We start from the raw sequence: 26,881 nt of genomic DNA on the forward strand, positions 1-26,881 counted from the left end.
CCAGTGTGTATTTAAATTCTAAAGCTGCAGAGTTGTCTGTTGGCACAGCTTTGTCAAAGTAATGCTGACCACTCTAGTGGAATCCTAACAAATTGAAATCATCTGGATGCACTGACAGAAGCCAAAAGCTGACTTTATATTGCTTTTTCCAACTGAGCAACCAGACCACAACACTGGACCATGTGGGTGGCCTCACCCACTTGCATATATGACACTTCTGGAAGTGAAATGGCTATGAAATCACTAACTGATTTACCCTCTGTATAAAACAGCCAGTTTGTCTTAGTGACTTAAAAGGCTCTGATGAGCCATCTTTATGGCTAAGATTCTCAAAACCAAGATGAGGAAAATTTGACAATTGTACAATTACCTACTTCATGTACAAAGCTTAAGCACTGAAAAACTTAGCTTACAGTTGGATACAGTCTGTGTATAGAGATGGTTTGTGTTTACTTCTTAAAGACTAACTAGCGTACTTGAATTGTGTTTTCCAGAAAAGCAATAATTATTCTGTGTAAAAATTATTTGAGGAATTAGGGTAATCAATTAGATGAGCCTAGTAAATTTCACTTCATAGATTTTCAGGCTGTGTAATGATTTCTGTCACAAAGAGAGGACTAAAGACAAATATCGTTAGTATAAATACAGGACCTTTAAATTTATGTTAAGGCCACTGGAAATGGAATTTGTCCCATTGTCTTAGCTTATTGCTTAAAACCTAAAGAAGAAATTATTTAAAGAATACCTGACAGTTGAAAGAGCATGATTCTGTAGTTGACTGAAAGGTACACAAAATGGTCTCAGAATTCATCAGGAAATTGATCTTGCCTGGTCCCGGAGCTCTGATAGTTTGGGTAAAAATGGAAACTAGATCTTGCCAAACAAAAGCCTGTGGTGCCTGAACGCCTTCTAATGAGAAGGAATGAAATCCTGGTTTCTCTGAATTCAGTAACAAAACTCCCATTGAGTTAAACAGGGAATGGGTGGGGGGGGGGGTGAAGGTGGTGGGAGGGTAGTGATATGGGTTCACCAAGAGTATTTAGCACATGCTTTGAAGAATATATGATGAGTAAGAGCAGCAATTCATCCTGAGTGTTTTTTGAAGGTAACTGTTGTGAGGGGGATGAAATGTTGGTGTTACAAGTAGTGGATAAAATTGAAAATAGATTCCTTCTTCCTGAGCAATTCTAACTAACTTTATATTATAATAACATGGAAGGACTCCAGTGGGGTATGGGAATCTTGAAAGCACTGAGTGAGCATACAGTAGTATGATGTAAAATCTTGAAATCTTGTGTGGTTTTTTTTGTTTGTTTGTTTTTTGTTTTGTTTTGTTTTTTTGTTCTTCATAAGCACCTCATATTATAAATTGCCAAATCTGTGGTATCATTTCTGTTCATCTGTTGACAATGCATTTTTTGGATGCTTGCATTCATGGTTTGAGCTTCTTTCTAATACCTTTTCTACATTATTTGTCCTTTGAAAGTTGATGTTGTCATGCACTTGTCCTGCTTCTGTTGGTATTTATTGTATATATGTGTAACAAGAAGTTGAAGGATACCAGATGCAGCCAGTAACAGCAAAAAGAGGAGGAAAAGGCAGGGTAAAAAGAACTTTTCCACCCTAATAGAAGAATTAAATCATGACTGCCTCAGAAGAGAATTGTTTCTTTCAGTAGCAGTCTAAACTCTGGATTATAGAGCAGCCAAGACATATCCCCAGAAACACAGTGAATGAGCATTGAACAGTGCTATATTTCCTTTATGAAAAACATTCTTCAAAAAGTGTGCATAAACAAGACGCACACATGTTCAACTAAACTATTTTTTGGCTGTCTTGAAGTATTTGTTAACTCATTTGGATTTTTGAATGCATGTAACCTTTTAATTTCCATACTTCTTGAGCTGTAGGCAGGTTTTGATTTTTCTTTCTCAATCATCTGTGCTTCATGGATTTTCAGAATTAGCCTATACAGTAGTTCAGTGGTTGCCATTACGATCTGAATGTGTGATAACTATTCTTGCAATATTCGGATAACTTTGTTAAAAGCTGAATTTTAACAAGATACTGTACATTAATGTGTATGTTAAATCTTGATTAGTATTAGCAATGATAAACTTTTAACATTGTCAGGAGTGAGATTATGACTACAATTAACTTTGCAGCCCTTTACATGCTTAATACCAGCATTAAATTTCCTTGTTTTCTATTGAAAAAATGGGCACAGTTGTGAGTGATTTTTTGTGAAAAGATCATTTCTACATATGAAGAAACTAAGCATCTCTTATTAACTATTGTCACTTGAAGAAGATAATGCTTCATCCTGGGGAATAATCTGGAAGGTGACTGAATTCAGGGAGAACTTTATTTCTACTTTGTTTTGATGAACGCTTTTTAAGGACCTGCCACTTCATCTTTCTCCAAAACCTAGTATTTGCCAGATGTCAACAGCAGCAGCAGGCAAGTATTCAGGAAACGTAGAGCCTGTTCCCAGAACTGCTGGTCATCAGCTTGGTCAGATTCCTTCACTGATTCTATTTTTGGATTTCTTGCTATCCTTTGCTTTCTTTGCCTTGCCAGTTAAATTTCTTCAGATTGGAGTTGCTTTCTAATATGTTTTAAGAAAGTATACATTACAGTTGGGTCCCAGCCACTGTTTGGGCCTTAAAACTTCACTGTTTCAAGTCTTTATTCCTCAAAGTGCTTTGCACGTGTATTTTCAGGAAGAGAATAATAGTGGAAATGAGACCGTTGCGCCTCCATCATGACTCCTTTGCTGTTTTCAAAGTCCTTCTGGAAGATATTGGAAATGTAGTCATGGGGTATATTTCAAGGAATCCCAAGTTAAACAAGGAGAAGCTCTATGAAACCTTTCAATATTGTATACCAATTAAAAAGACATTTGGCTGAGGCTGATCTTCAGTTGCTGAGGTCTGTTTTTAAGTACCTAATCTGTTTTTTTGAAATTTTCCTATTAGAAGCAGTTGTCTAGTTTCAGGGTGCTGCTATGCTTACACAGAAATGCCCATTTTTGATTCTGTTCAGTAATAAATTACAAATTTATTATTTTACACAAAATAACCAGTCTTAAATATTTGGTATCTAAGACACATTCTTGGACACAGTAGTGTAAATTCTGTCAATCTCATAGAATTTATTATGCATATTAATAGTTAGACTTCCTTCCTTGTATTCCAGGTGTGGCAGTTCAAGGTATTAAGCATATTCACTAAAAGACTTCAAGAAGAATAAAAGGATGTTTTCTTGGTTATGGGACAGGACCGTTGTCCTTTACCATAGCAATTTTTTATGTATCTCAGTCAAGTGATGCATTTAGGGAGTTACTTCATTGTCTGTCTTTTCTTTTGGATGACCTAGCTGGAGATACAATGCTTTCATTTGCTGAAGTATATATAGTTGCAACTGATTGATCCATAGAGCTAAATAGTCTGAAGCAGGTACTTTGGACCTGAGATTTAGAACCAAAAGAAAGTAGATGTCTTTAATTCATGTGCCGTTCCTATCTGTAAGAGCTGTTAATATTCCCTTAACACATGGATATGTATTAAGGTAAAACCCCAGGATGTTATAATATGTATTACCAAAAGTCACAGAGGACTTAGTAATTCTGTTTTCAAAACTGGGCTTGGACACTACTTTATAAAGTCAGAGACAGTACACTGAACAATAAAGAGAAAAAGTTTTGAACAGCTGCTACACTAGTATTCCTTTGTATTCTTAGATGCAGGATCTCGTAGAAAATTGACAGATTTTAAGTAAGGAGACTGAATTAAGTTTATTCAGGCAACCTTCATTTTTTTTTTTATTTCTACCTTTGAGGTCTTGAATTTATACTCCTCGTAACATCGCTTTTTTAACAGTTACTTTATATATAATACCCAATAAGAAATTCTATACTTCTGATTATTGTGTTTGCAAAGCATACAATGCATATATATATAATTTATATATATATATATTTGTATATAAATGCACTTTGAATATTTGCAAAGTATACAATGCATGTGCATTCCTGAAGAAATAGACCAGGTATATTTGAGATAATCGAGATTATTTGTTGTTAAAGATTTCTTTTTTCTGTTGCTGACTATATATTCAGTTTGCCAAGGGAATTTATAGAAGTAGAAAAGAATGTCAAAGCCTGAAGTGGCAATTCCAAGTAATGATAGCTGTTTCTAATGTACTATGCTTTTTCTGCTGTACTGTACTGTTATTGATACAACTGAATGTCTGTCCAAATCTCTGTGGATTCAGTGATGCCTCAGGCAATTTTGTATCTCAAATGCAACAATCTGCCACACATACAGCCAAAAAGTTTGAGAACCTGCTCTAAATATCTCTGAGGTTGCAAATTCATGATCCAGGGCCATATGCTGTTGTAAGTTTCAGCATGCTGATGCAGAAGAGTTCAAACGTCCTGCACCTCATTGGCAGTAAACAGTAGACAAAGAGTGACCTGACTGAGGTGACTGCTTAGGGATTAGTGGCCCTACAGATGGTATGATGGAGAGCAATCAGAGGTTCTAGATTCATTGCAGCAGTGGCCAAGAGAGAAAAGTTGTATTCTGCTGACTTCTCCTAAATTTGTTTAAATAGGATAGTTAGTGACATGAAGGTAAATGAAATTACGAATGCAATATTATTGGTACAAGATGAAACTGATATAAATTAGTCATGAATACGTGTAGACTGAAAGTCCTGAAAGAACTCTGAAGAGGAAGCAAAGGTGTTTTAAAATCATGGAAGGGATTTTATGAGAGTGCAACACTTCATCAAAAGTATTTTGCTCTCTTGTTTCATTTAAAAAGCATGACTGTGTAGTCACTATACGCCTTGTTTTGCATTATTTTATAAGTAGCCTATTGATATTCTTGTTTGTCTATAAATGTCTGGGGGAAATATGGAGAATGTTTCATGTGATGGCTGTTCTTATACTCCAGAATAACTAATCGTTTGTGTTTATGTACATTATGGCATTCTGCGTAATGAAATCAGAAACAAGTATTTGATAAATATTTCCATGCAAACTAATATCTTGCCTAGCTCCTGTTTTTATGGTCAGGTTAAGGAAGTTCTATGGGTAGGAATAAATATCTTAAACTGAAATTAAAATAATTCTACACTTGTTTCTGACTTCAAAACAGCGATAACAGAATTTTGTTTCTTGAAAAAGCATTTCTTTTGCTCACACACAGCAAAGCAAACATAGACAGAATAGATGCTCTAATACTGGTCCCCATGTCACTGCTGGTGGTTTCATATTGGCTAAATATGACTAATTTCAGTAGAGCTATTTCCAACTGATTTATAGTGACAGAAGAACAGAACCTGCTCTGTACAGGATTGTAGATACAACCAATACCAAGAAAAAGGATACCACAACATAGAAATTAGATGTCTCCATCTAATAGAAATTAGGCTTCATCTAATAGAATTTAGAGATAGATAATCCAGAATTGCAATGCAGTTCCTGAAAGCTCTTCTCTTTACCTTGTTTCAGGTTTCCTTTTCACTCCATGCAGTAACTCTCCACAATATCGACTGAGACCTATTTGTCCATGTGTGTTCCTAGCATGTCAAACACAGCTACCGTTTTCAAGAGGAGCACTAGGAGTGTGCAGGTCAGTGCATCTTTAGAGTTTTTCAACAAACTGCACTATGGATACAACTTAATAGCTATAGGCAGTTTTCTTAAGCACTTTGATAATATATGACTAAAGAGGTATTCTGGCAATTTTGCTTTTGTTTCTATTTAACTGCAGAAAAAAAAAAAAAAAGGGAAAGAAAAAAATGTTTTGCTGAATTGCATGACCTCATGGGCCGTATTTCATGTTCCTCATTGAAATGTGGTTAAAATAATCTTGTATTTAACCAGATCCAAACCTTCAAACAGCAGCATTTTTTTTTTAATGTCAACTTAAAAGACAGACCATTTCATTTTTTCTTTGGCTGCATCCATCAAATACTTACATACACAAAACATTCATCATTAATTAATACGAGCACTGTAATTCATATAAAACAATTATAGCATTTAGAGGCTTTAGAGGAGCTATTATTGCTGCCTTAGCCCTTTTAAAAAATATATTCCCCGAAGGACAAACTGCAATCCATTAATATGTATGTATTATTACTTTTTTGTAACTCCAAGACTGCTGATGTCTGTGAATATGGAAGCATTTATAGGTTATAGACGGTCTGTTAGTTGACTTGCAGTTCTAAGTGCAGTATTTTCTAAAACCTAAAAAGCAGTATTAATTACCCTCTGTCTGTAGTAAAGAATGTAATATTTTTTCTTCTGGAGATTTCACATTTCCTGTGATGCTGCAATAGCAACATTTGTTAGGTTATTTGGAGTAATTGGCAACATAGGGATAGAAATTTCTGGTTGACTGTTTATTGCACAAATTAATAAAAATCATTCATCTTACATCAGTCTAGCCTTTAAGCAGCTTTCATACTTTTTTAGAATCTCAGTTCTGGGAGATACATTCCAGCAGAAGTTTACCCTCTTGTTGCATTGCAAGTGAAGGGCAGAATCTTTATGTGCAAAGGCTCATAACAGGAAAAGTTGAGCTAATTCAATAATGTATATACTCCTCCCCACCTAAAACAAGGTATTTTTCATTTACTTTCTCTTTTATACTTTTTTCAGCATTATTCCAATGTATCTTGTGTTCTAGCTGTTTAATGGGGTTGATATAAAAGGTTTGTTATGCACGTCTGGAACTGCAGGGAAATGATTGGCTCCTTTTAAAGATATTAAGTGTAGTCAGTTTGGTTTTTATAAATGAAGTAAAAGAACTACTTAAAAAATTTTCAATTCTTCTCCATGATCAGTCTATTGTCACATGCATTTGGCATTCATTATATGCTAGCCCCAGGCGCCTCCAGTCTTGTACTCAGGCCAGCAGTAATTTGGTTTATAGAGATCATATGGCAGGGAAACAGACCTTGAAAGACAGAACTCTAAGAAGCATATTTGATGAATTTCCTATGATTTGAGTCTGGGTTTATTCTTTCCTGTTGTGGAGCAGACACCCTACAGCACACGCGCTGAGGCCCGATGCGCCTGAGCAAGGGGCCAATTAAATGACAATATGCGCACTGTTTTTTCGCACATCTCGGGTTGCATTTCCTATCAGAAAAAGGGAAGGCATGATGGTAGGGGGAGGAGAGGAAGAAAAAGGGGGGTCTTGTAAAGGATCCAAATATGGGCAGGAAACCACACAGAGTGAAGGTTGCCTTTGTCATTAGCAATTAATGTAACCGCGAATACTGGAAAAAAAAAAAAATGCTGCGGCTGCTAGTGGCACTGGCGTAGCCAGAGCAGCATGTCTTCTGTCTGCCCTTCTTCCCAGCAAGGCTGGCATCCGGGTGCAGCCAGCTCCAAGGCCTCTGCTGTTCCAGCAGATGAACCAGCAGTTTCTTAACCCTTATAGCCAGACAGATTCCAGTCCTTATTTGAACGTGCCTAACAGGTTGTGCAAGTGTCAGGACTGGATCTCTGATCTTTCCGTGGCCAAATGTTTTCATATTGTCAGCCTTACTATTGCTCAGCCCATTGAGCGTTGTCAATCTCTTGATATGTGTGCTAGAGTCCCTTGCAGCTTTACGGGCTGTAGTGTGACCTCATGCTCTTGGATGCTGTGGGAAATATCTTCACATATGTCACTGAATGACAAACTAGACTTCAGCTGAGTGGGACTAAGCTGGTGAGGTTGGATTTTGAAACCCTTTCTTACATTCAGCAACATTTTCATCACTGGTATCATCAATGGGATGCTGTAAGGTACTAACCTCAATGAGTGAACAGATGTAAGCGTAGCCAAAAGCATGCAGTTACGCTTCCCTCTCAGGAATCCCTGGCCATTTTGGGTCTTTTCACCCAAGTGTTAGCACAGGCACACGTGCATGCATATAGGGAAAAGTTCACTCTGGGGTTTAAGGCCCTAATTTCTTTGATGGTGTCCAGAGACTATTCAGCTCCTTCTGGGGTTTTTAAAATTGATTTTAATTCCTTTTTCCCTCCTCACTTCTCCTTCCCTTTCTCTTTCTATTCTCTCTCTGCCCTCTTCCCCCCCCCCCCCTCATCTTTTTGTAGTAGTTTATAAACGCCACTTTTCATTAATGTGACCAAAATGTCATCAAGTAGTTTAATGCTCTTTAATGTCCTTGTATCGTTTACGTTTTTTGAACAGCGTGGAAATGAATCCCATCTGTGGGTTTGCTAACATCAAAAAAGTTTGACAGGCTATTTAGACGTGCTACTTCACATTGCATTAGCGTGTACAATGTCAGGGAGGCAGGAGCCAGAGTGAGGCCATACCATGCCACCTCACTCCTGACCCCTCCTATAACTGCTCAGAAAGCGACAGATCACTTACCTCAGAAAATCAAAGTCAATTGTGAAGTATTGTGGCCTGGACAGGAGCCCAGAGGCCTCAGGAAAAGTGTGAAGCCTAAATGAAAAAAAAAAAAAGGCAAAATCATTCCTTTAAAAAAAAAAAAAAAAAGAAGAAAGGAAAAGAAAAAAATCAAACCCATTCTTTCTTCCCTGCTAGAGCAGGGAATGTCATCTGGTTACATTGTTCAGTTGAGGGGGTTGGGGTATTATTGTTTATTTGTTTTTGAATAGTGGACATCTGAAAAATAATGTTCCTAAAATAAGATATACTGTGTCATCTTGTTATTAAGGCCTATTCCTGCTCTCGGAAGGGCTTATCGTGCTTTTTTTTCAACACTTAGACTTTATAAAGTGATATGTAAAGCTTATGTGTAAAGTACCCTATGCAAGTTAATATATATAAGGAAACTATAATTTCATATATTGTCAATCCATATTTGAGTTAATGTCTCATAAACAAAGCTCATGGATTTAACTCATTCTTTAGTATGTGATGGGTGTATTTTAAATTTATCTGGCTTCGTGCCATGAGAGTCCCTTTTTAAGGCATTTACTGTAAAAAGAGATGGGGCTTTTCATTTCAGGAAAACAAAAGCTTCTGTTCTTCCTGAGACACAGGGAACAGCAGAGAGTGCATTTTAACTGTTAATCATTATAGATAAATGGATAATAATTTCTACCTCTGAGTGCTCTAGGATTTACTTGCGAGTTTTTAAACCCTCCCACATAGTGCATTTGCATACACAAATATGATTTAATTTTAAGAAGGAATGTAAATAAATAACCTTGTATAGTGGCATCAAGTTTTCAAAGCCAAGGTAATATTTTATAAGCATAAAATAAAAATGCCTTTAAGGCAATTACTGTGAGTGCACCAGGTCTTTAGTCTTTAAGAACAGGGTTTGTGAGAGGTAACATACAATTCTGTTGCTTGTTGTATTGTGCTGAAAGGTGAAACAAAGTACAAAAACAGTAAATAATAAACCTTATTTTACTTTTAAATTGGTAGCATCAGGATAATTTCACTAAAGCCGGATGAAATCGGCACCATTTCATGCCCTGGTCTAAGTACTGTTTACATGGAGTCAAGATACAAAGATAATGAAGGAAACAATCAAGATTTCATTTGAATTCAGTTAGCAAACACGTGTATTCAAGCTGCAATTCTAATCGTTTGAACTTTTGGTCTTTACACTAGATGTGAATAAGGAGGATAGACTCTTACATTTTTTTCCCCAAAAATGTCAAGCAAAAGAAACATATGGATTTTTCTTAAACATTTCGTAGGAGACATGGAAACAAATCCTTAAGTTTATATTAGAAGCATTTTCCAAGTATCAAAATTGAATATTTTCACTAATGATGACACACATTCTCTTATCCTTTTAAAATCTGAAATAGAGTTTCATGTGTGTTCAATACAGGAAGAGTAAACCAGGTACTCACAAAGCTGTAGTTCTAAAAGAAAGCTGTGAGGCTTCATTGGAAAAGTAGCACACAAATTATGGATTACTATTAGAGTGAGAATTTGTCTTCTTTACGAGCATATATGCACATGCACAGAACTTGTTTAGGGAGAGAGAACAGATTCCTCTAAAAAAATATCCTGGCCATGAAGAAAACTCAAAAGTTGCCATGTAAGCAAAGCTACAGTGCAAGAGCTTAGTGTTGAAGTTGTTCTTAATCACGGTTAGAATGAAGGAAGGGCTTGTGTCTTTCCAAATGTGCTATCAGAACTTTGGAATAATTTAGTTGGGTACTTGCACCTATGTGGGGCAGTAGATGCAAGACCTGACACAGTATGCTGCTTACTTCAAGCTACGTGTGATATTGTACTGGGCCTCACTCACCATTGCTTTGCTTTCTGTTGTTAATTACACCACCTCTAGTGGATATGAAGTGATACCCTCTTGAATACGATGGGGGTTGCAGCCATTAATACTCAGTAAGATCAGAAGGGGTGTTAAATATGTCATTTACTGTGGGCTACATGACAGATCCAGCCTCAAGGTGGGCTTAATTATACCTGAATGGCTTGCTTTAAACCCAGCAAGCCTGGGGATTCTGCAGCAATCATTTATTCAGGTACTAGCCTATCCTTGCTACCGGAGGATTGTGTTCCCTAATGTCCATACTAAAACTTCTTCAGTGCAATTGAAGCCTGCCATTTTGTACCTATAGTGGACAAGAACAAATCATTAGTCCCTACTTTGGAGCCATCTTTTATATATAAGAGTGTGTGTATATATATATATATATATGCATATATATATATATATAAAAATATGAATATTGCCTTCATACCTTCCCCTCACTCTTGTTTTATGTAGACTAAATAATTCTAGTGCTTTAAGTCTTTCTTCACAGACTGTGTTTTCCAGTTCACTCTTGTTTTCCAGGGGGCTAGTGTAGGCAGCTTTCTAATAAAATGTCATGCCCCACTCCACCCAGTTGTGGCAAAACCACATTGTGAAGTGTAGAAATTCTTATGTGACTTTCTGGTGATGGTCTTGTTTATACTTATTCCTGTGTACCGTTTGTTTGTTTGTTTTTCCTTTTGTCCCCAAGAGTGGCACTGCTGACTAAACTTCTGTTTGTGACCCATGACACCTACTTTTTCAATAATTTCTGGGAAAAAATTGCTGCCTCTGGATCTTTTCCAACAGGATTTTAGAACATCAGGTGTTCCCATTTCATATGTTTATTTTTGTGTCATTTTGAATTCTTATTCTGATGCCTGCAGCCTCTCCTAGTTAGTTGGCAGTTGCAAATTTAGTGCATGCTAATTCATTACTAAGGTCATCTTCTTTGTGCTGCGTACAAAACTTTCTAGATTTTCCTGTAATTTCTTCTCTCTGATTTCTTAGAAAGCACTGTCATAGAATTTATGTATTTATTTGTTTATTTTGCAACACAGCACTTTCTTAGCTTGTGTTGTGTTTGGGCCTTAGATAACCAGAGTTGATATGTAAGATCTCAGACTACGTTGGTAGTTTAAAAAAAAAAAAAAAAAAGTTGCAAGGACCTCAAGTAGGTAATAATGAAGATTTTCTGTTTCTGAATTTAAAATGGGATTACACTGGTCATAGGCTACACAGATGAAAATGAGCTATTTACGAAGTTGTATAACTCAGGAGATGAGGCATTTGACTGCATTTTTTTAAATTTTTGTATATGAAACTGAATTGTAAGTGCTAACCTTTGCAATCTATCTGGATTATGTATCTATGAAGATAACAAAAGAGAAAAAGCTTCTATAAAAGTTGGAACATTTTTTTTTCCCCATCATATAACATTTTTATGGAAATGAAGGAAAATAGTATTGTTTTGTAGCATTATTAAACATAACTTTTTGTGATGAATAGGCTTGATGAGACTTGAATGTTTTAGAGAACAGTTAAATTTGCAGATGAAAATGCTCTTCTCATTTAAAGTTTTAAAAATATTCAGTAAGATGACTATTTATTGAAAGGCATTCATTTTTCTAGAGAACATTTGTTTAATCAAAAGCTTCTCATTAGAAAAAGGTTTTGTTGAAACATTCTTGACCAGCTATAATCATGCACAAGGGTTCTACTGCCACAGAGTGCTTGATACTTAAGCCCAGTTCAATTCTATCAAAAATGAAAATGTGAAGACAGGAAGACAACAGATGTATCTTCTTCTTTGCTCTTAGGCTACTGATGGGAGCTTGGTCTCTTGTAAAATCTACAGCAGATTCAGAATAGTTGTACAGGCAAATTAATCTGTACTGGATTAAGAATTAAGAGACTAATGGGAGGGGGCTTTTGAAGTCCAGAAGCATGTTGTCTATATCTCTGATATATGACAAATTTTGAGATGTTAGTGGCAGATGAAAGGGGGATGGGAAAATTGTTTTAAAACCAGTGAAAGCCTAGTAGTACCATCAATAGTACAGGGGAGTGGCAAGAAAGTGGGCATGAAAAACAAGAAACAAGCTCTCCATAGGCTTGTTTCTGAGAACACAAATTGCTTTTGCTTGTGTCAAATGACAATTTTCTTTTTGGTGCAGGATGCAGTTTTTATACCTGTAGTGAATATTTTCATTGAACATGGAATTATTTTTTCTCTTAAACTCTAGCCATAACTCTCTGTTCAGCCAGGCTGGTGGTCTTCTGCACCGGCTTGTCTTTGGGCACATGGGGACAGACCACTCCTGAGCCTTTAAGATTTCCTTCTTGAAGAGTGCCCAGCCTTACTGGACTCCTCTGCCCTTCAGAACTGCCTCCCAAGGGACTCTGCCAACCAGTGTCCTGAACAGCTCAGAGTCTGCCCTCTGGAAGTCCAAGACAGCAGATTTACTGATCCCCCTCCTGACTTCACCAAGAGTAGAGAACTCTACCATTTCTTGGTCACTCTGCCCAAGACAGCTCCCACCACCACAGTGTCTCCTACCAGTCCTCTGTTTGTGAACAGAAGGTCTAGCAGGGCACCTCTCCAGTAGGCCCACTAACCAGCTGCAGCAGGAAACTAAACAGGTTTCCTGATATGTAATGAAATACTGAAATGTATTTCATTACAGAAAATTGTTGAGGAAGAATAGTGTTTTTCATTGTTTTTTCTGCATAATAGTGAATGTGTTTTTGAATATCTCCATTTTACACTTGTCAGTTCTTTTTTCCTTTTTGTTTGTTTCTTTTTTTTTTTTGGCCACAACACCTAAGCATATGATTTATTCCATTTTCATGCACTTATAAAAATATTATGCTAGGTGTGAATGCCCAGTAAAATATATAACGATCAGATTATTTACATGAACTGTAACCCTAGAATAATCAGGATTTATTATGTGAATGAAGAGGTCAGCAACTGCCAGTTTGACCTCAATTCTTTGAACAATGTTGCTTGATGAAAAACCTTGGTTATAAAGCTTGTTAGGCGGCTGATGTGGTAGTAGTTATAACAAGGACAAGACAAGGAGGGCTTGAAGGGTATGTAAATTAAATGCAAGCATGCAGCCCTGTCATCTGCTGTTCCTAACATTTCAGCATAAAAAATAAAAAAAAAAAAGTGCAGTTACTCCATATAGTGTTACAATGTTGCTCCTATTTTGTAAGGTGTGTCTGGTTTTATATATATATATTTATACATATATATATGTGTGTGTGTATATATATATATATACATCAATTAAGCTGTCATGTATCCATATCAAGACATTTGCTTGACAGATAATATAGGGTCAGGCTTGAATATTACTTGCAGCACACTTCACATTTCTGGAAAGTAAAATACAAGTGAAACAATTGGTGAATGATAAGGCAGCTTGGGGCATAAAAGGAGTGGTATTTAATGTCCTATGAGGACATTAAATAGAATAACCTAGTTAAGATGTTTAATCTTTCATGCTTAATAAGGGATTGATTTCACTCCAGTAACATTCTGAGGACTCTCTATTTTATAACAGGGCAAATGAATCAGTGTGGAAAGCAGAACCCCTTCCTCCTTACTAAGACACTAGAGCTTGAGGTAAATTCGGATTTTAAAATGTGATCTATTCTTGTATACTTGGGAGAGCAGATAATCTTTTTTTTTTCTTTTTTTTTTCTTTTTTTTTTTCTTTTTTTTTTTTCTGTGAGGAAATACGAAATGTAATCATTTGTGACATTGTTTTAACAGTACAGTATCTTTCATATTATTTTACACTTTAACTTATCTTCTTTGCTTTAAACTAATTAATTTATATTTATGTAATACTTAATGCTTAATATTCAAGCCTATCATGACATTTGCTTGATAAGCTGAGACAGGTATGAATGGTGGTGATAGAAGCCCATTTCAAAATTACGTTTTTGGCAAATAAAATACACAGAAATAAATAAAAGAAACACAGGCCTAAATGGTGTTATATAGAACATAAAGTCCAGTTCCTCCCCTCTACCTCACAGTTGCAGATGGATATGCAATAAGCACTTGTCTGGAAGTTTCATACAATGCTGTCTTGACACTTGTGTGCCACAAGAATGCCTGTTAGTGCTCTACCAAATAGTTGAGATTACAGTAAAAGATCAAAAGATTTTTAATTCATATATGCATTCACATGCACCATTAAAAGAAAGTAAATCATAAATATCTCTTTAAATCTCTCTCACACGCACTCTCTACAGTTGTAGAAGATTGCTGAGGCAAAATTTCACAATGTTCATAAATGGAACGAAGTACATGTAGAAGATCAGAGATGTATAACATTTTATCTGCATTTATTTTATATAAAGGTCTCATAACACAGAAGTGTCACAGATAGGTAGATTCTTAGATGATCCTGAACACGGTAGTACTTAAAGCTCATAGCAGTCCTGAATGGACAAAAAGCTATTGAAACTCAACATACATTACTGGAGTACTCACAGAAGAAACAACTTTTAGCCCAGCTAATAAAATACTTCATTCTGATGCAAATAAAATGCCTACTGAATTGTATAAAGAAACACCATTGTCTAAGAAGTTCAACAGTATCTTAAAAGGAATTAGATTCATATTGAAAGATACCCTTGAAGTCTTTTAAAATGCATTGGTGCTTATTTTGAGTTATATACTCTAATAAAGCTGTCATCATTCTGGCTTCCCTTTTTAGCAAAACTTTAAGAATCCCTGTGAACTGGTTTGAATTCATTTTGGTTGGAGATTCTCTCTCAATCTCAGCAGGGGTAGTAGGCTATGATTCATAACATACGCTTTAGTTGGAGTCTCCTATTCCTATTTGGACTTGTCAGTTTACCTGAATAGTTTTCTTTCTTGTAAAATGCCATAAAAAGTCACTTGATTTACTGAATTCTTGACAGCATTCCATGGTTAGTATTAGGTTTCCTCTCTAAAACACAAATGTAGTTGTAAAATTGACTGTAGAAGAATTTGCTTATTGTGAACAGCAATGTCTAAGGCACAAAGAGAGCATCAGGAAATGCTCCCCTGAAGCTCAGAGCATTTGATCTGAACTGTACTTTGGTAAGAGGTAGTATGTCTTATTCCTTATCCTCCCTACTCGGGACCCACTGGCTATTCATCTTGAAATCAATGCCAAGAATCCCATTGACTTCAAGGAAAATTAGTCTGGCCCACATTTTATGAAAGAAGCTAACATGCATAGCAGAAACTTGGCCAAATTCTCTATGCTTTAGTAAGGTAAAATTTCCAGTAATTAAATGGGTCCTTCTTCCTGAAAGTTGATAAATCCAAACATCACCACAAATCTCTGCACTTTCAAGAACTGAAATGTCTGTCTTCCCCTTCATTTGTGGCTATTTCCAATGGATAAGACTGTCTCTGAAACTCAGTGATTTATTTCACTTTAGACCACAGCATTTCTGTTTCTCTTAGACCTGTGACTATACAATATGATAGGATTTCAACAGACTTTTCTTTTCCAGTGGTTTCTTTTTTCTTTACTTTTTTTTTTTTTTTAAGAGAGGAAAAAAAGAAGACTACGCATCGCTGTATTACAGAAATAATTACAGCTGCATTATTGAAACTGTAATTTTACTAGCCTTGTGCTACCAGAATGTTAACACTGCTCTAAAAATGTACAGAGATATACATCTGCGCTTGAGTTTAACTGCTTGGAAAACTTTGGAATAAATATGAGGATTTTTTCCCCCCTTCAGGAGCATGATGTGAGTGCTGTTACAGTACTAGTTTTGTTTAAATACAAGACCTGTACTGTAAGCCTTTGGTGGCTGAAAGGTAAATTACATTCATGCAAAACAAAACTGATGAACTACTGAAAGCTGTAGCTGCTGAAATAAATTCCTGTGTGCTAAATTTATGGGAACTATGCACTGTGTACACCACAGTACATTCACTTGCAGATTCAACTTTCAAATGACTTTCATTATGAAAGTAAGTAGCAATATTGTGAGAACAAGGTCCACCAGTGATGAGTAGAAAGGCATAATTTTGTTGTTGGAAATACTGATGCTCATCAGCATATGTTAAACCTTGTGTGGATCAAGGAGCATTGCTTGTGTATTTATTTTCATTTACTTTTCATTGCTGACACGGAGGTAGTAGCAGGGCCTAAAGGCTCAGTTTATGAGGTACCCTACTGTATTAATTTATTTGATGTTGAAATTCAGGGCCTCCAGTGCCAAGGGTTCCTCCTACAGGCTGGCTTTGCTTTGTCTTTTATGAATGTACTTGTTTTCTCGGTGCTGTAACTGCAGTGTCTCCTGTTGCTGTTCTACATGTTTTTATATTTTACAATGACCAGCTTACTGAAAAGGAGAGTAAAGGATGAATATTGTCTTCCTTTCTTTGTACAACATTCTGCAGAGTATAAAATTTTGATACCTAGATAACAGAACAGAAAGATGGTCATTTTATATCTACTCTAGGTTTATGCTAAGTTGTGTAACTGTCTAGCATAAAAGTGTTTAGTATTGATACTTAAGTGTATTTGTTGTACTTCTCACTACAAATCATAGGAAAGACAGCAAGTGTTGGTCTTCTACATGCCACCCAATTCATATAATTGTCTCGTATGCCATTTCCTGTTGCATATTCTAAAATCAGGGAGTCCTTAACAGCTGACAAAGAAACCATGTGTTAAGATGTTATTGTTGAAGAGCAGATAATTCAGACGTGATGTTTGGCATAATTAACTGAAAAAATATATAGACTCTGGGACAGTCAAGACAAGCTTAAATTTGGATCTCTAATCCCTGTTAGGCATAAGGAGGTTCTCCTTACTGATCCACACCCACTAAATGAGCACAATCATTCTTAGTAACACTGCCAGCCCACCAAAAACATTTTTTTTTGATTATTTTTAAAGTTTAATGACAAATCCTTTCTCTTCTTCACATTAAAAAATAAAGGATGTGCTGGAGTCCCATTAAGGGACTGCTTTAGAGCCTGGTTCTCTGAGGCACTTACATTGTTTAAATTTTAATTTCTCATCTGAAATTTTTATTGAAAACACTACTTATAAATAACAACAACAAAAAAATTCTTATAGTCTTTGGCTTTTACTCTTGCAAAACCTTCTAAGCTTTTTACCTGTGAATTCTCTGCCAATTCCCAGAGGCATGTTTTTCCCTTCTTTTGGCCTCCTCTAGTCAGTGCTACAATACTGTGGGAAAGCACTCTACTTAATGTCCTCCCATGATATTTTGACTAGGAATAGAATATATGAAAAGATATGTGACTACATTCACCTTTGGTGTAATGCCATGGAAGATATTTCAAATGGCAGTCAATGAGGTAACATCACATAAATTTGGCTCACACAACACACTGTTTAGAAACGGGAAATTTGTTATGTAGATGCAAAGCAGGGAGAATGGCCTGCAAACAGCACTTTATGAGTCTCCACCCCTCTTCTTGTTGCAAAGTATGATTTTCTTCATAACTATAAATGATTTGCTAAGTAATTTCTTGGTGTGTGGTTTATTCATTGCAAATGTCTAGCCTGTAAAAATGGATGTTTGAGCTGTTTTGCGTAAAGAAATGGGGCAGACATTTCAATCCTGTTTCCTAACTGGATAAAAAAAATCTCAGAACCAAGTTTTTAATGTGAATAAGATACTGCTCAATACAGTGTTACATATAAGTGTAAGGGTGCCTTGAAGGCTACTGTTTCTGGTGTTAGTTGTATCAAACTCCAAGTTCTATGAGTAGGTGAATATTCCCATTGCTTAACTAGTCTGCTATAACGTTTATGAAAATCTCACCAAGAGAACATGAACAAAGCCAAAATAAAATCAGCTACAATATGTATATTGTTAAGGAAAAATTCCTTCCCTTTTAGACTTCATGTTCTGAGTGGCTAGGAAGAATGAATTTATTATTCTCATCTTTGTTTTGCAAAGCTCTTTGAAATCAAAGTTAGATTTACACTCCATAAAGTAGGATTTAAACACAAATTTCATATTGATTTATTGTTAAAGATGAGTTTAGCTGAATGAGGTGAGAGCCTGCCAAAGAACTGGATGCATCTCTCTTAATTCCTCTTCAGATACCTTAATGAAAGCTAGCTCTGATTCTAGCACTCTTCATCAACGGATCTCAAGCCAATGGCGCGACTGTGGCTGCTTTCTGTAGTTGGATGGAGAGGTGTATTGCATATGTAGCATTGCCCCGAAAATACTGTGTTAGAAATAGGTTTCAGGTCTCCTGATTGCTACCTGATAACTCATTCTATAATAAAGACACAGGAGGTGGACCACAGACATTTCTTTTGATCTCTGCTTGCACACTCTTGCTTATTTCTAGTGCCCAAATTTGATGCTGTGAATGAGGAAAAATAAATTGTTTAAGTTATTTCACATGAAGCATGAACCTGCAGTATTCCCCTCTGTTCTTACACAGGGGGTTCTCTAGCCTCAGGGCTTTTAAAATTGCTTTATTTAAGAAACAAATACTAAAACTTATTTGCAAAGGCTTCTTAATTCCTGTTGTTGGTTCAACGCCCTCCACAGTTTAGATACATTTATGGATTTGTTGTCTTGCAAGGAGTCTTTAGAGAATCTGCAGTAAGGAGGGGTAGATTCCTTTCAACAGATACCCTCCTGGATCATAGAATCATTAAGGTTAGAAAAGACCTCCAAGATCATCTGGTCCAACCATTCCCCTACCACCATTATCGCCCACCAAACCATGTCCCTAAGCACCACTTTCCTTATACAACCCCAGGGACTGTGACTGCACCACCTCCCTGGGCAACCCATTCCAATGCCTGACTACTCTTTCTAAGAAAAAATGACTCCCAATTTACAATCTAAACCTCCCCTGGTACAACTTGAGATGTTTGACTTTTTTTTTTTTTTTTTCCCCTTAATTAATTTTAAAAAGGGACCTCTATTAGAGAGATTTTCATGGTTTGTTCTGAAATCTGCAGATGACTGTCTTGCTCATGTTCTTCTATTATGTGACACTGCTTGGTATTGTTTTCATGAATACAGGTAGAATAAGAATTCTTATTGCATTGAAACACCTTATTGTATAATGCTTAGACACTAGGTTAATTTTCACAGGCACTGGGCTGTTCATGAACAGCTCTAAGGAATGTTGCAGTCACAGGGTCAGATTAACATCAAAAAGAGTGAAAGTTACCAAATTAATACAGACTCAAATAAATCTTTGTCATTTTTTCTTTTATGTTTTCAGGTCTAGCACCTGAACGACGTATCACGAACCTGCAACTATCAGTGACACTTAGCACTTGCAATTGCAGGGAAATACATTGTATTTGTTTAAGGATCCCTGAGTGGGCCAACTGCAGGTATGTCCTTGAATTTTGTATGTGGAAGGTAAGTAGGATCAGTGAAAGACTGATCTGGAAGTGGCTGAGACCGTGGTGATCACATGGGCACTGTGCTTTGTGGGCTTTCAATCTGTACATCATCACATTATGACAATGAATATCTATCACATTTTAATAATTTGTCACTTCCTATCTACAGGGGAATACTTCCAAATTAAGCAATGGACTTATTTTGAAACTAGGCATGTATTAGCTGTCTTTGAAAGAACTGTGCTAATGGACAGTACCAATCTCTTGGAAAGGAGCAGAAATGCAGAGATAATCTAGGTTATTACATCTTGATGTTATTTTAGGACTATACCACTATCTATTTTCAGCATATATATATATTAATAAATAAATAAATAAATAAAAACTGTGATGCTCTACTTTTCACTGACCTGTATCCTCTGCTTCTGTTCACTCTAATTGGCACTTACAGGTTTGGGCCCTTACAACTGCCATGAGAATGAATTAATTTGATGTGTTTTAAGCTCATGGTCTTATCACAGTTTAATTACAAGAATAAATTAATTTTGAATATTTTTCTGTCCTTAAAAATATACCTTACTTTAAGAACCAAAAAGGGGTGATCATTCCATTCTCATTATGTCCCCGGGATTGCCATGAGAAATAAAATAATTAATATCCGTGCTTATTCTGTATCATTAGTCTTTGTCCAAAGAATGGATTAATGAGAATATTCAATGAGAATCAGAACATCCTGGCATTCACTTCTGTGAAAACTCATTCTTGTGTCAGAGACTGTAATGAGGACTGAAGGATGAGTACAATTAATTCACAGCAACCTTAAGGTTGTAGTGAGAACAGAAAAGGTACATCATTCCAGACTGATGACCAAGATCATAAGAGAAGATGAAGAATGAGTAAGAGATTGAAGTAAAAACATTTTAAATCTGCATTTTAAAGCCTTTGATAGACAGTGTGCCATTTAAAATCCATGTTAGTTTTTATTGACTACAGTTTTCATTCCATTAGTGGGCTTTTTTCACCTTTCCTTCCCAGATGTTTCTTCAGAACTAAGCAGGTACTTATCAAACTGATTTTTCCCTTTCCCAGGTAAGAGGTTGGCAAGAAACAAAAGAAGACTAAATTACTTTTTTGTATTTCATAACAAAGGCTAAGAAACAACACCATGGAACAAAATGGCCTTTAGAGTAATTTCCTTGGTATCCATGGGCTTGAAACAAACACAGTGATTTTGGCTCAGTATTATATTTCTTCGGTATTCTTTGCTGCAGTGATTAAACGATATCCTACTGACAGGGGTGCTCATTTTCTGAACTACTTACAGTACAAAATAAAACAGCAGCTCACATCAACATGGAGTGTTTGGGTGGGCACAAAGGACATGAACATAGGAAGACAAGAAGATCATACAGCTGATTAGTTCAATGTTTATGTTAGGCCTCGTGTCGTGTGTTGCAGGTATTATGTTTGTTGTGGAGCAGTGTCCTCACAGTTGCGTAAGTGTTGCTGGCTTTAAGTGACAGTTACTGATATAAAATAATACACGGTAGCAAGAAATTAAATGAGTGTGTCTCCTTGAAAAATGCTTAAAAAGGGTGCTTTGCTTTTAATGAATTATTAGCATTGCTTAGTTTCTGTAGGCTTAACAGAATTATTATAACAGCATGCCCACTCCATTATATTTTACGTAGTGTCAGGTTTTCCATTATTAAACCCCGTATTTTTACTCTTAGTTTGCTTGGTAATGTGGCCATAAAAATTGACTCCAGCCATGAACTTGCCAGGAAAAGATCTCAGCTTAGCAGAGTTGTTTTTTTTTTTTTTTTGTTTGTTTGTTTTTAAATAATTCTTAAATACCTCAGCTGTTTGATGGTTTGCAGGGGGAATGGAAGCCAGGGCTAACTCTTCAGAGAGAGCTCTAGTGATGAGAGCATGGTCTTCTTACAGAACACTGTGGCTTATGCCATTTATTTCCTGTCACAGAAATGCTGCTAGAAGTTAAGTGGGGAAACTTGTAGTGAGCAACTTGACAAAGAAAGAGAGGCTTCATACCCTTAATGCCTGATTCAATACTAGAATATATCAGTTCTTCTTTGTGGCTCCTTATATGTGAGTCAGAGCTGAAATTAAATTGAAGTTGAAGGTATAAGAGAAAAAAAAGTACTAGAAAAAAAAAAAGACAGTAGGGCGATAGTGGCTAAATATTAAGAATGTAGCATCCAGTGACAGGATGGGAGGCAGTGAACACAAATTGAAATACAAGAAATTGCACTTACTTAAATACATGAAGCAACATTCAGACTGGTGGTCAAACACTGTAACAGGTTGCCCAGAGAGGCTGTAGAGTCTTAACACTTGGAAGCATTCAAAACCCAAGTGGATGTGGCCCTTGGAACCATGCTTTAAGCAGGTTCATCTCCAAAGGTGCCTCAGCTATTCTGTGCATCTATGAATAATAATAGTAACAAAATGACAGGGAACAAGATTGAGACTTGTGAATGCGTTCTCTCCTTTACATTGCTTGCTGCCTGGTGCAACAGCCTCAGTGAGGGAAAAGGTGTGTGTGGTCAAGCAAGTGGGAGAGGACTGAGCTCAGTTTTGAATCCTACTGATAGAACTCTTAGTGTTGAATATTGCCCTGAGCTGAGTAAGTGGGTTTCCAGAGGGCCACGGTTTAATGCATTCTTTACTGAAATAGTGCTCTTCATGCAGCAGTGCTTATTCTTTCATATTATTCCAGGTACCAAGAAACTAACATCATGCAGAGCCACCAGTCAACATGATGTCAGGTTGCTGAACAGTATTCTCTTTTTGCAACTCAAGGCCTACTTAGTCAGTGGTAGAGAGGCTTAAAACTTGACATTTTGCCAGCATGTTGGCACTCTGAACCAGGAGCTTTACAAAGATCTGTACCTTGACAGCAGCCTAACATGGAAACCTAATTATCTTATGAAGAAAACAAGCCCTGTAAGAAATACTACTCATGCTAGAGATGTATTTAAGAAACTGAACATACTGGCTTATTCTTCAACAGCAGGCCCCCTTGGGGAACCAGACACACAGTGCAGGGGAGGCCAGCCTGCATTCAAAGGCTTGAGAATTTTTTACTACCCCAACAAAATAAGAGAAGAGGTGAACCGTGATGTCACTGCAATCACTGAAAGAGATGGCTCCGGCTATTGAAAATCCCACCTCTGTAACACTTATTACTGGCAGAGAGTAGTGGATGAAAGTAGTCCCTGAGCAATCCTTTGTCCCAAGTCCTTCCTCACTTGCCCAGCTGCAGGTGTTCAGAACATCCTGCAAAACAGCTAGTTGGGCTTAACGATTACCCACCTATTTTCTACAACAGGAGTTCATAAAGGCTCCTGGGAGGTCAGGTCAGTCAGAACATCTTTGGGGCAGTGAAATAGGTTAAATTCCCCAAATGATCCCTGAAGATATATAGTGTCATGGTGTTTAAAACCCCACTGTGCCTGTCTCTAGTGCAAAAACTAGAGCCTTTGAAATTGGGACCCCAGTCCTTACAGAAATAAACCACAGTGCAAGATAACCTTAGAAAACTGTTCCTCTGACCACAACAGAACTAGTGAGTACATTTTGACACAACCGCTTTCTATTTGATTCACCTACATTTTACAAATAAAACTACTGATAAAGCCTCGCTCCCCACACCCCAATTTTTTCTGAAACTCTGTAGTAACACACACAGAGACTGTTGCAAGTAAGGCTTTGTGTGTGCACGCATGCGTGGACACATTAAACTGATACATTTAATTAATGAAGACACCTTGGGGCTTAGGTCTCATCTTGAAATCACAGTATAAAAAATTAAATGCATGTGTAATGTGTGAACAGTTGCCACTGAAATCTGTAACCCATAAAACATCAGCTCTATTCCTACTTAAGAAAGTGTTTTAAATAATTACATAATATTACTGTGATAATACAGTAATAGTGCTATAGTTGCAGCATGACTTTGGAAAAAATAAAGGAGGAGATGTATGTCTTCTTTTTTACTCTGAAGTATGCAGTATCCTTCTCTCGTTGTTTTCCTTGCATGCATACATGAGAAGTTTGTTAAAGTGAGACCAGTTGCACTGTGAGCATGTGCAGTGACTAGAAAAAAAAAGTTGAAAAGTACTTGGGGCATCTGTGCTCTACTTTAAAATATGTACAATTATAAATAGTAATTGACATAGCTAAAAGAAGGCATATTTCAGAAGGTTATCACAGAGGGAATCACATTTGCTTTGTACTACAACAAAGCTTTTTCAGGTGCTTTGGCACCTGGGAGAATTCACATCATGTAGAGAATCCAAAGCTCTCTGTGCACTACAAAGACTAAGTACCATAGAGTAGTATTTGTAAAGATTGATACTTGCATGTGGGAATAAGTAGTGGAACTTGGAGGAAATTGGCCAGAGCATGAAATGTAAAATGATGAGGATGATGATAACACACCTTTATTCCTAGCCCTTAAGTCAGGAGTTCCTAACTGCTGGATTTCACCTGAAGTTAGATACTTCAACTGGAATACAATTTTCTTAGAAAGGCAATGAGGGAACCCTGTTTCCTTATTTGCCAAGAGAAGGCTTTCATTCAGTTTTGCGGAAGTATTTTTTAAGCAAGGGAAAACTGGTGTCTGGTTATGTTTTCTAAATCCCTGACAAAACACCCTAAAAGTGCGGGCAACAGAGTGCACATTCTGTATTTTCTTTAGCTCATTCATTATGTAGTGTGTAGTAAAAATTGCATCTTCACTGTACCATAGTTACCTCGTGGTATATGGAACCAGCTTGTGTGGCAAAATTTGCAATTTTGTCACCAGTGAGTAGGCTGATGATTAGAACAACTTTCAGCTGCTATGCTACTTTCAAGTAGGGAAAACCAAGTGCAGTTTTGGATTGCTCGGGCTGCGTATTTGCCAAGGAAAAAGGTCTCTACCATGCTTTTCTCCCTCCATGGTGTTAATCACATTTTCTTCCATTGTGTGTATGTATATAGATAGAATCACAAAGTGGTTTGGGTTGGAAGGGACCTTTAAAGATCAAATGGGCAGGGGTGTCTTTCCCTAGATCAGGTTGCTCAAAGCCCCATCCCATGTGATTTTGAATACTTCCAATGATATGGCAACTACCACTTCTCTGGGAAATCTGTTTCAATGTCCTACCACACTCAAGATAAAAAAAAAATAATCTTTCTTATATCTGATCTAAATCTACTCTCTTTCAACGTAAAACCATTACCCTTTGTTCAGTTACAACAGGTCCTGGGGAAAAGTTCTCCATCTTTTTTTATAAGCCTCCGATACGTACTGAAATGTTGCAATAGTGTCTGTGGAACTTTCTCCAGGCTGAACAACCCCAACTCTCTCAACTTTTCTTCAAAGGAGATGTGTTCCTCCGCTCATTTTCATGGCTCTCCTCTGGACCATTCTATTAGGTCCATGTCTTTCTTGCACTAGAGACACTAGGGTTGGATGGGGTATTCCAGATGGGGTCTTGCAAGAGTGGAGAATCACATCCCTTGACCTGTTGCCCACACTTCAGCCTAGGGTATGTGTTGCCCACACACACAGCCTAGTGTATGATTGGCTTTCTGGGCTGCAACTGCACATTGCCAGCTCATACCCAATTTTACATCCTATACATCCAACAGTATACCCCAGTCCTTCTCTGCAGGGCTACTCTAAATCAGTTCATCATCCAGACTGTACTGATAATGGGAATTGCCCCAACTTAGGTGCAGAACCTAGGTTGCTTACGGATTGACACTGGAACGCAGGAAGTCACTTATTAAAATTATAGAATCATAGAATCATAGAATATCCTGAGTTGGAAGGGACCCTTAAGGATCATCAAGTCCAACTCTTGACACCGCACAGGTCTACCCAAAAGTTCAGACCATGTGACTAAGTGCACAGTCCAATCTCTTCTTAAATTCAGACAGGCTCGGTGCAGTGACCACTTCCCTGGGGAGCCTGTTCCAGTGTGCAACCACCCTCTCTGTGAAGAACTTCCTCCTGATGTCAAGCCTAAATTTCCCCTGCCTCAGCTTAACCCCATTTCCGCGGGTCCTGTCGCTGGTGTTAATGGAGAAAAGGTCTCCTGCCTCTCGACACCCCCTTACGAGGAAGTTGTAGACTGTGATGAGGTCTCCCCTCAGCCTCCTCTTCTCCAGGCTGAACAGGCCCAGTGCCCTCAGCCATTCCTCGTACGTCTTCCCCTCCAGGCCTTTCACCATCTTCGTAGCCCTCCTCTGGACACTCTCCAACAGTTTCATGTCCTTTTTATACTGTGGTGCCCAGAACTGCACACAGTACTCGAGGTGAGGCCGCACCAGCGCAGAGTAGAGCGGGACAATCACCTCCCTCGACCTACTAGCGATGCCGTGCTTGATGCACCCCAGGACACGGTTGGCCCTCCTGGCTGCCAGGGCACACTGCTGGCTCATATTCAGCTTGCTGTCTACCACGACCCCCAGATCCCTCTCTTCTAGGCTGCTCTCCAGCGTCTCATCGCCCAGTCTGTACGTGCAGCCAGGGTTTCTCCGTCCCAGGTGCAGGACCCGGCACTTGCTCTTATTGAACTTCATGCGGTTGGCGATCGCCCAGCTCTCCAACCTATCCAGATCCCTCTGCAAGGCCTTTCCACCCTCAACAGAGTCCACAACTCCTCCAAGTTTGGTGTCATCAGCAAACTTGCTCAAAATACCTTCTATTCCTACATCCAGATCGTTTATAAAAATATTGAAAAGTACCGGCCCTAAAATGGAGCCTTGAGGGACCCCACTAGTGACCGCCCGCCAGCCTGACACAGCGCCATTCACCATAACCCTCTGGGCCCTGCCCGTTAGCTAATTGCTCACCCATCGTATGATGTTTTTATTTAGCTGTATGGTGGACATTTTGTCCAGTAGGATCCTATGGGAAACCGTGTCAAAAGCCTTGCTGAAGTCCAAAAAAATCACATCAGCTGGTTTCCCTTGGTCCACCATACGGGTGATCTTATCATAAAAGGAAATCAGGTTAGTTAGGCAGGACCTACCCTTCACAAACCCATGCTGGCTGGGACCAATGACTGCTTTGTCCCCCAGGTGCGCCTCAATAAGTTCGAGAACCATCTTCTCCATGATTTTACCAGGCACTGATGTGAGACTGACAGGCCTGTAATTGCTAGGGTCTTCTTTCTGACCCTTCT

General features: G+C 37.7%; 1 long non-coding RNA gene across 6 annotated transcripts in view; it reads right to left on the reverse strand.

Annotated features, from left to right (window-relative positions):
* The window catches only part of LOC106017560 (uncharacterized), a 368,510-nt gene that overhangs the window by 32,681 nt on the left and 308,948 nt on the right, over positions 1 to 26,881 (reverse strand). For 5 of the 6 annotated variants that reach the window (XR_011809857.1, XR_011809860.1, XR_011809856.1 and 2 more), the window contains exon 7: positions 8,409 to 8,483. The exons of the other annotated variant lie outside the window; for it this stretch is intronic. This is a non-coding gene — a long non-coding RNA (uncharacterized lncRNA). The remainder of the gene's footprint in view (positions 1 to 8,408; positions 8,484 to 26,881) is intronic. 6 annotated transcript variants of the gene reach the window in all.

Source organism: Anas platyrhynchos, chromosome 5 (assembly GCF_047663525.1).
Source record: "Anas platyrhynchos isolate ZD024472 breed Pekin duck chromosome 5, IASCAAS_PekinDuck_T2T, whole genome shotgun sequence".
NCBI lineage: Eukaryota > Metazoa > Chordata > Aves > Anseriformes > Anatidae > Anas > Anas platyrhynchos.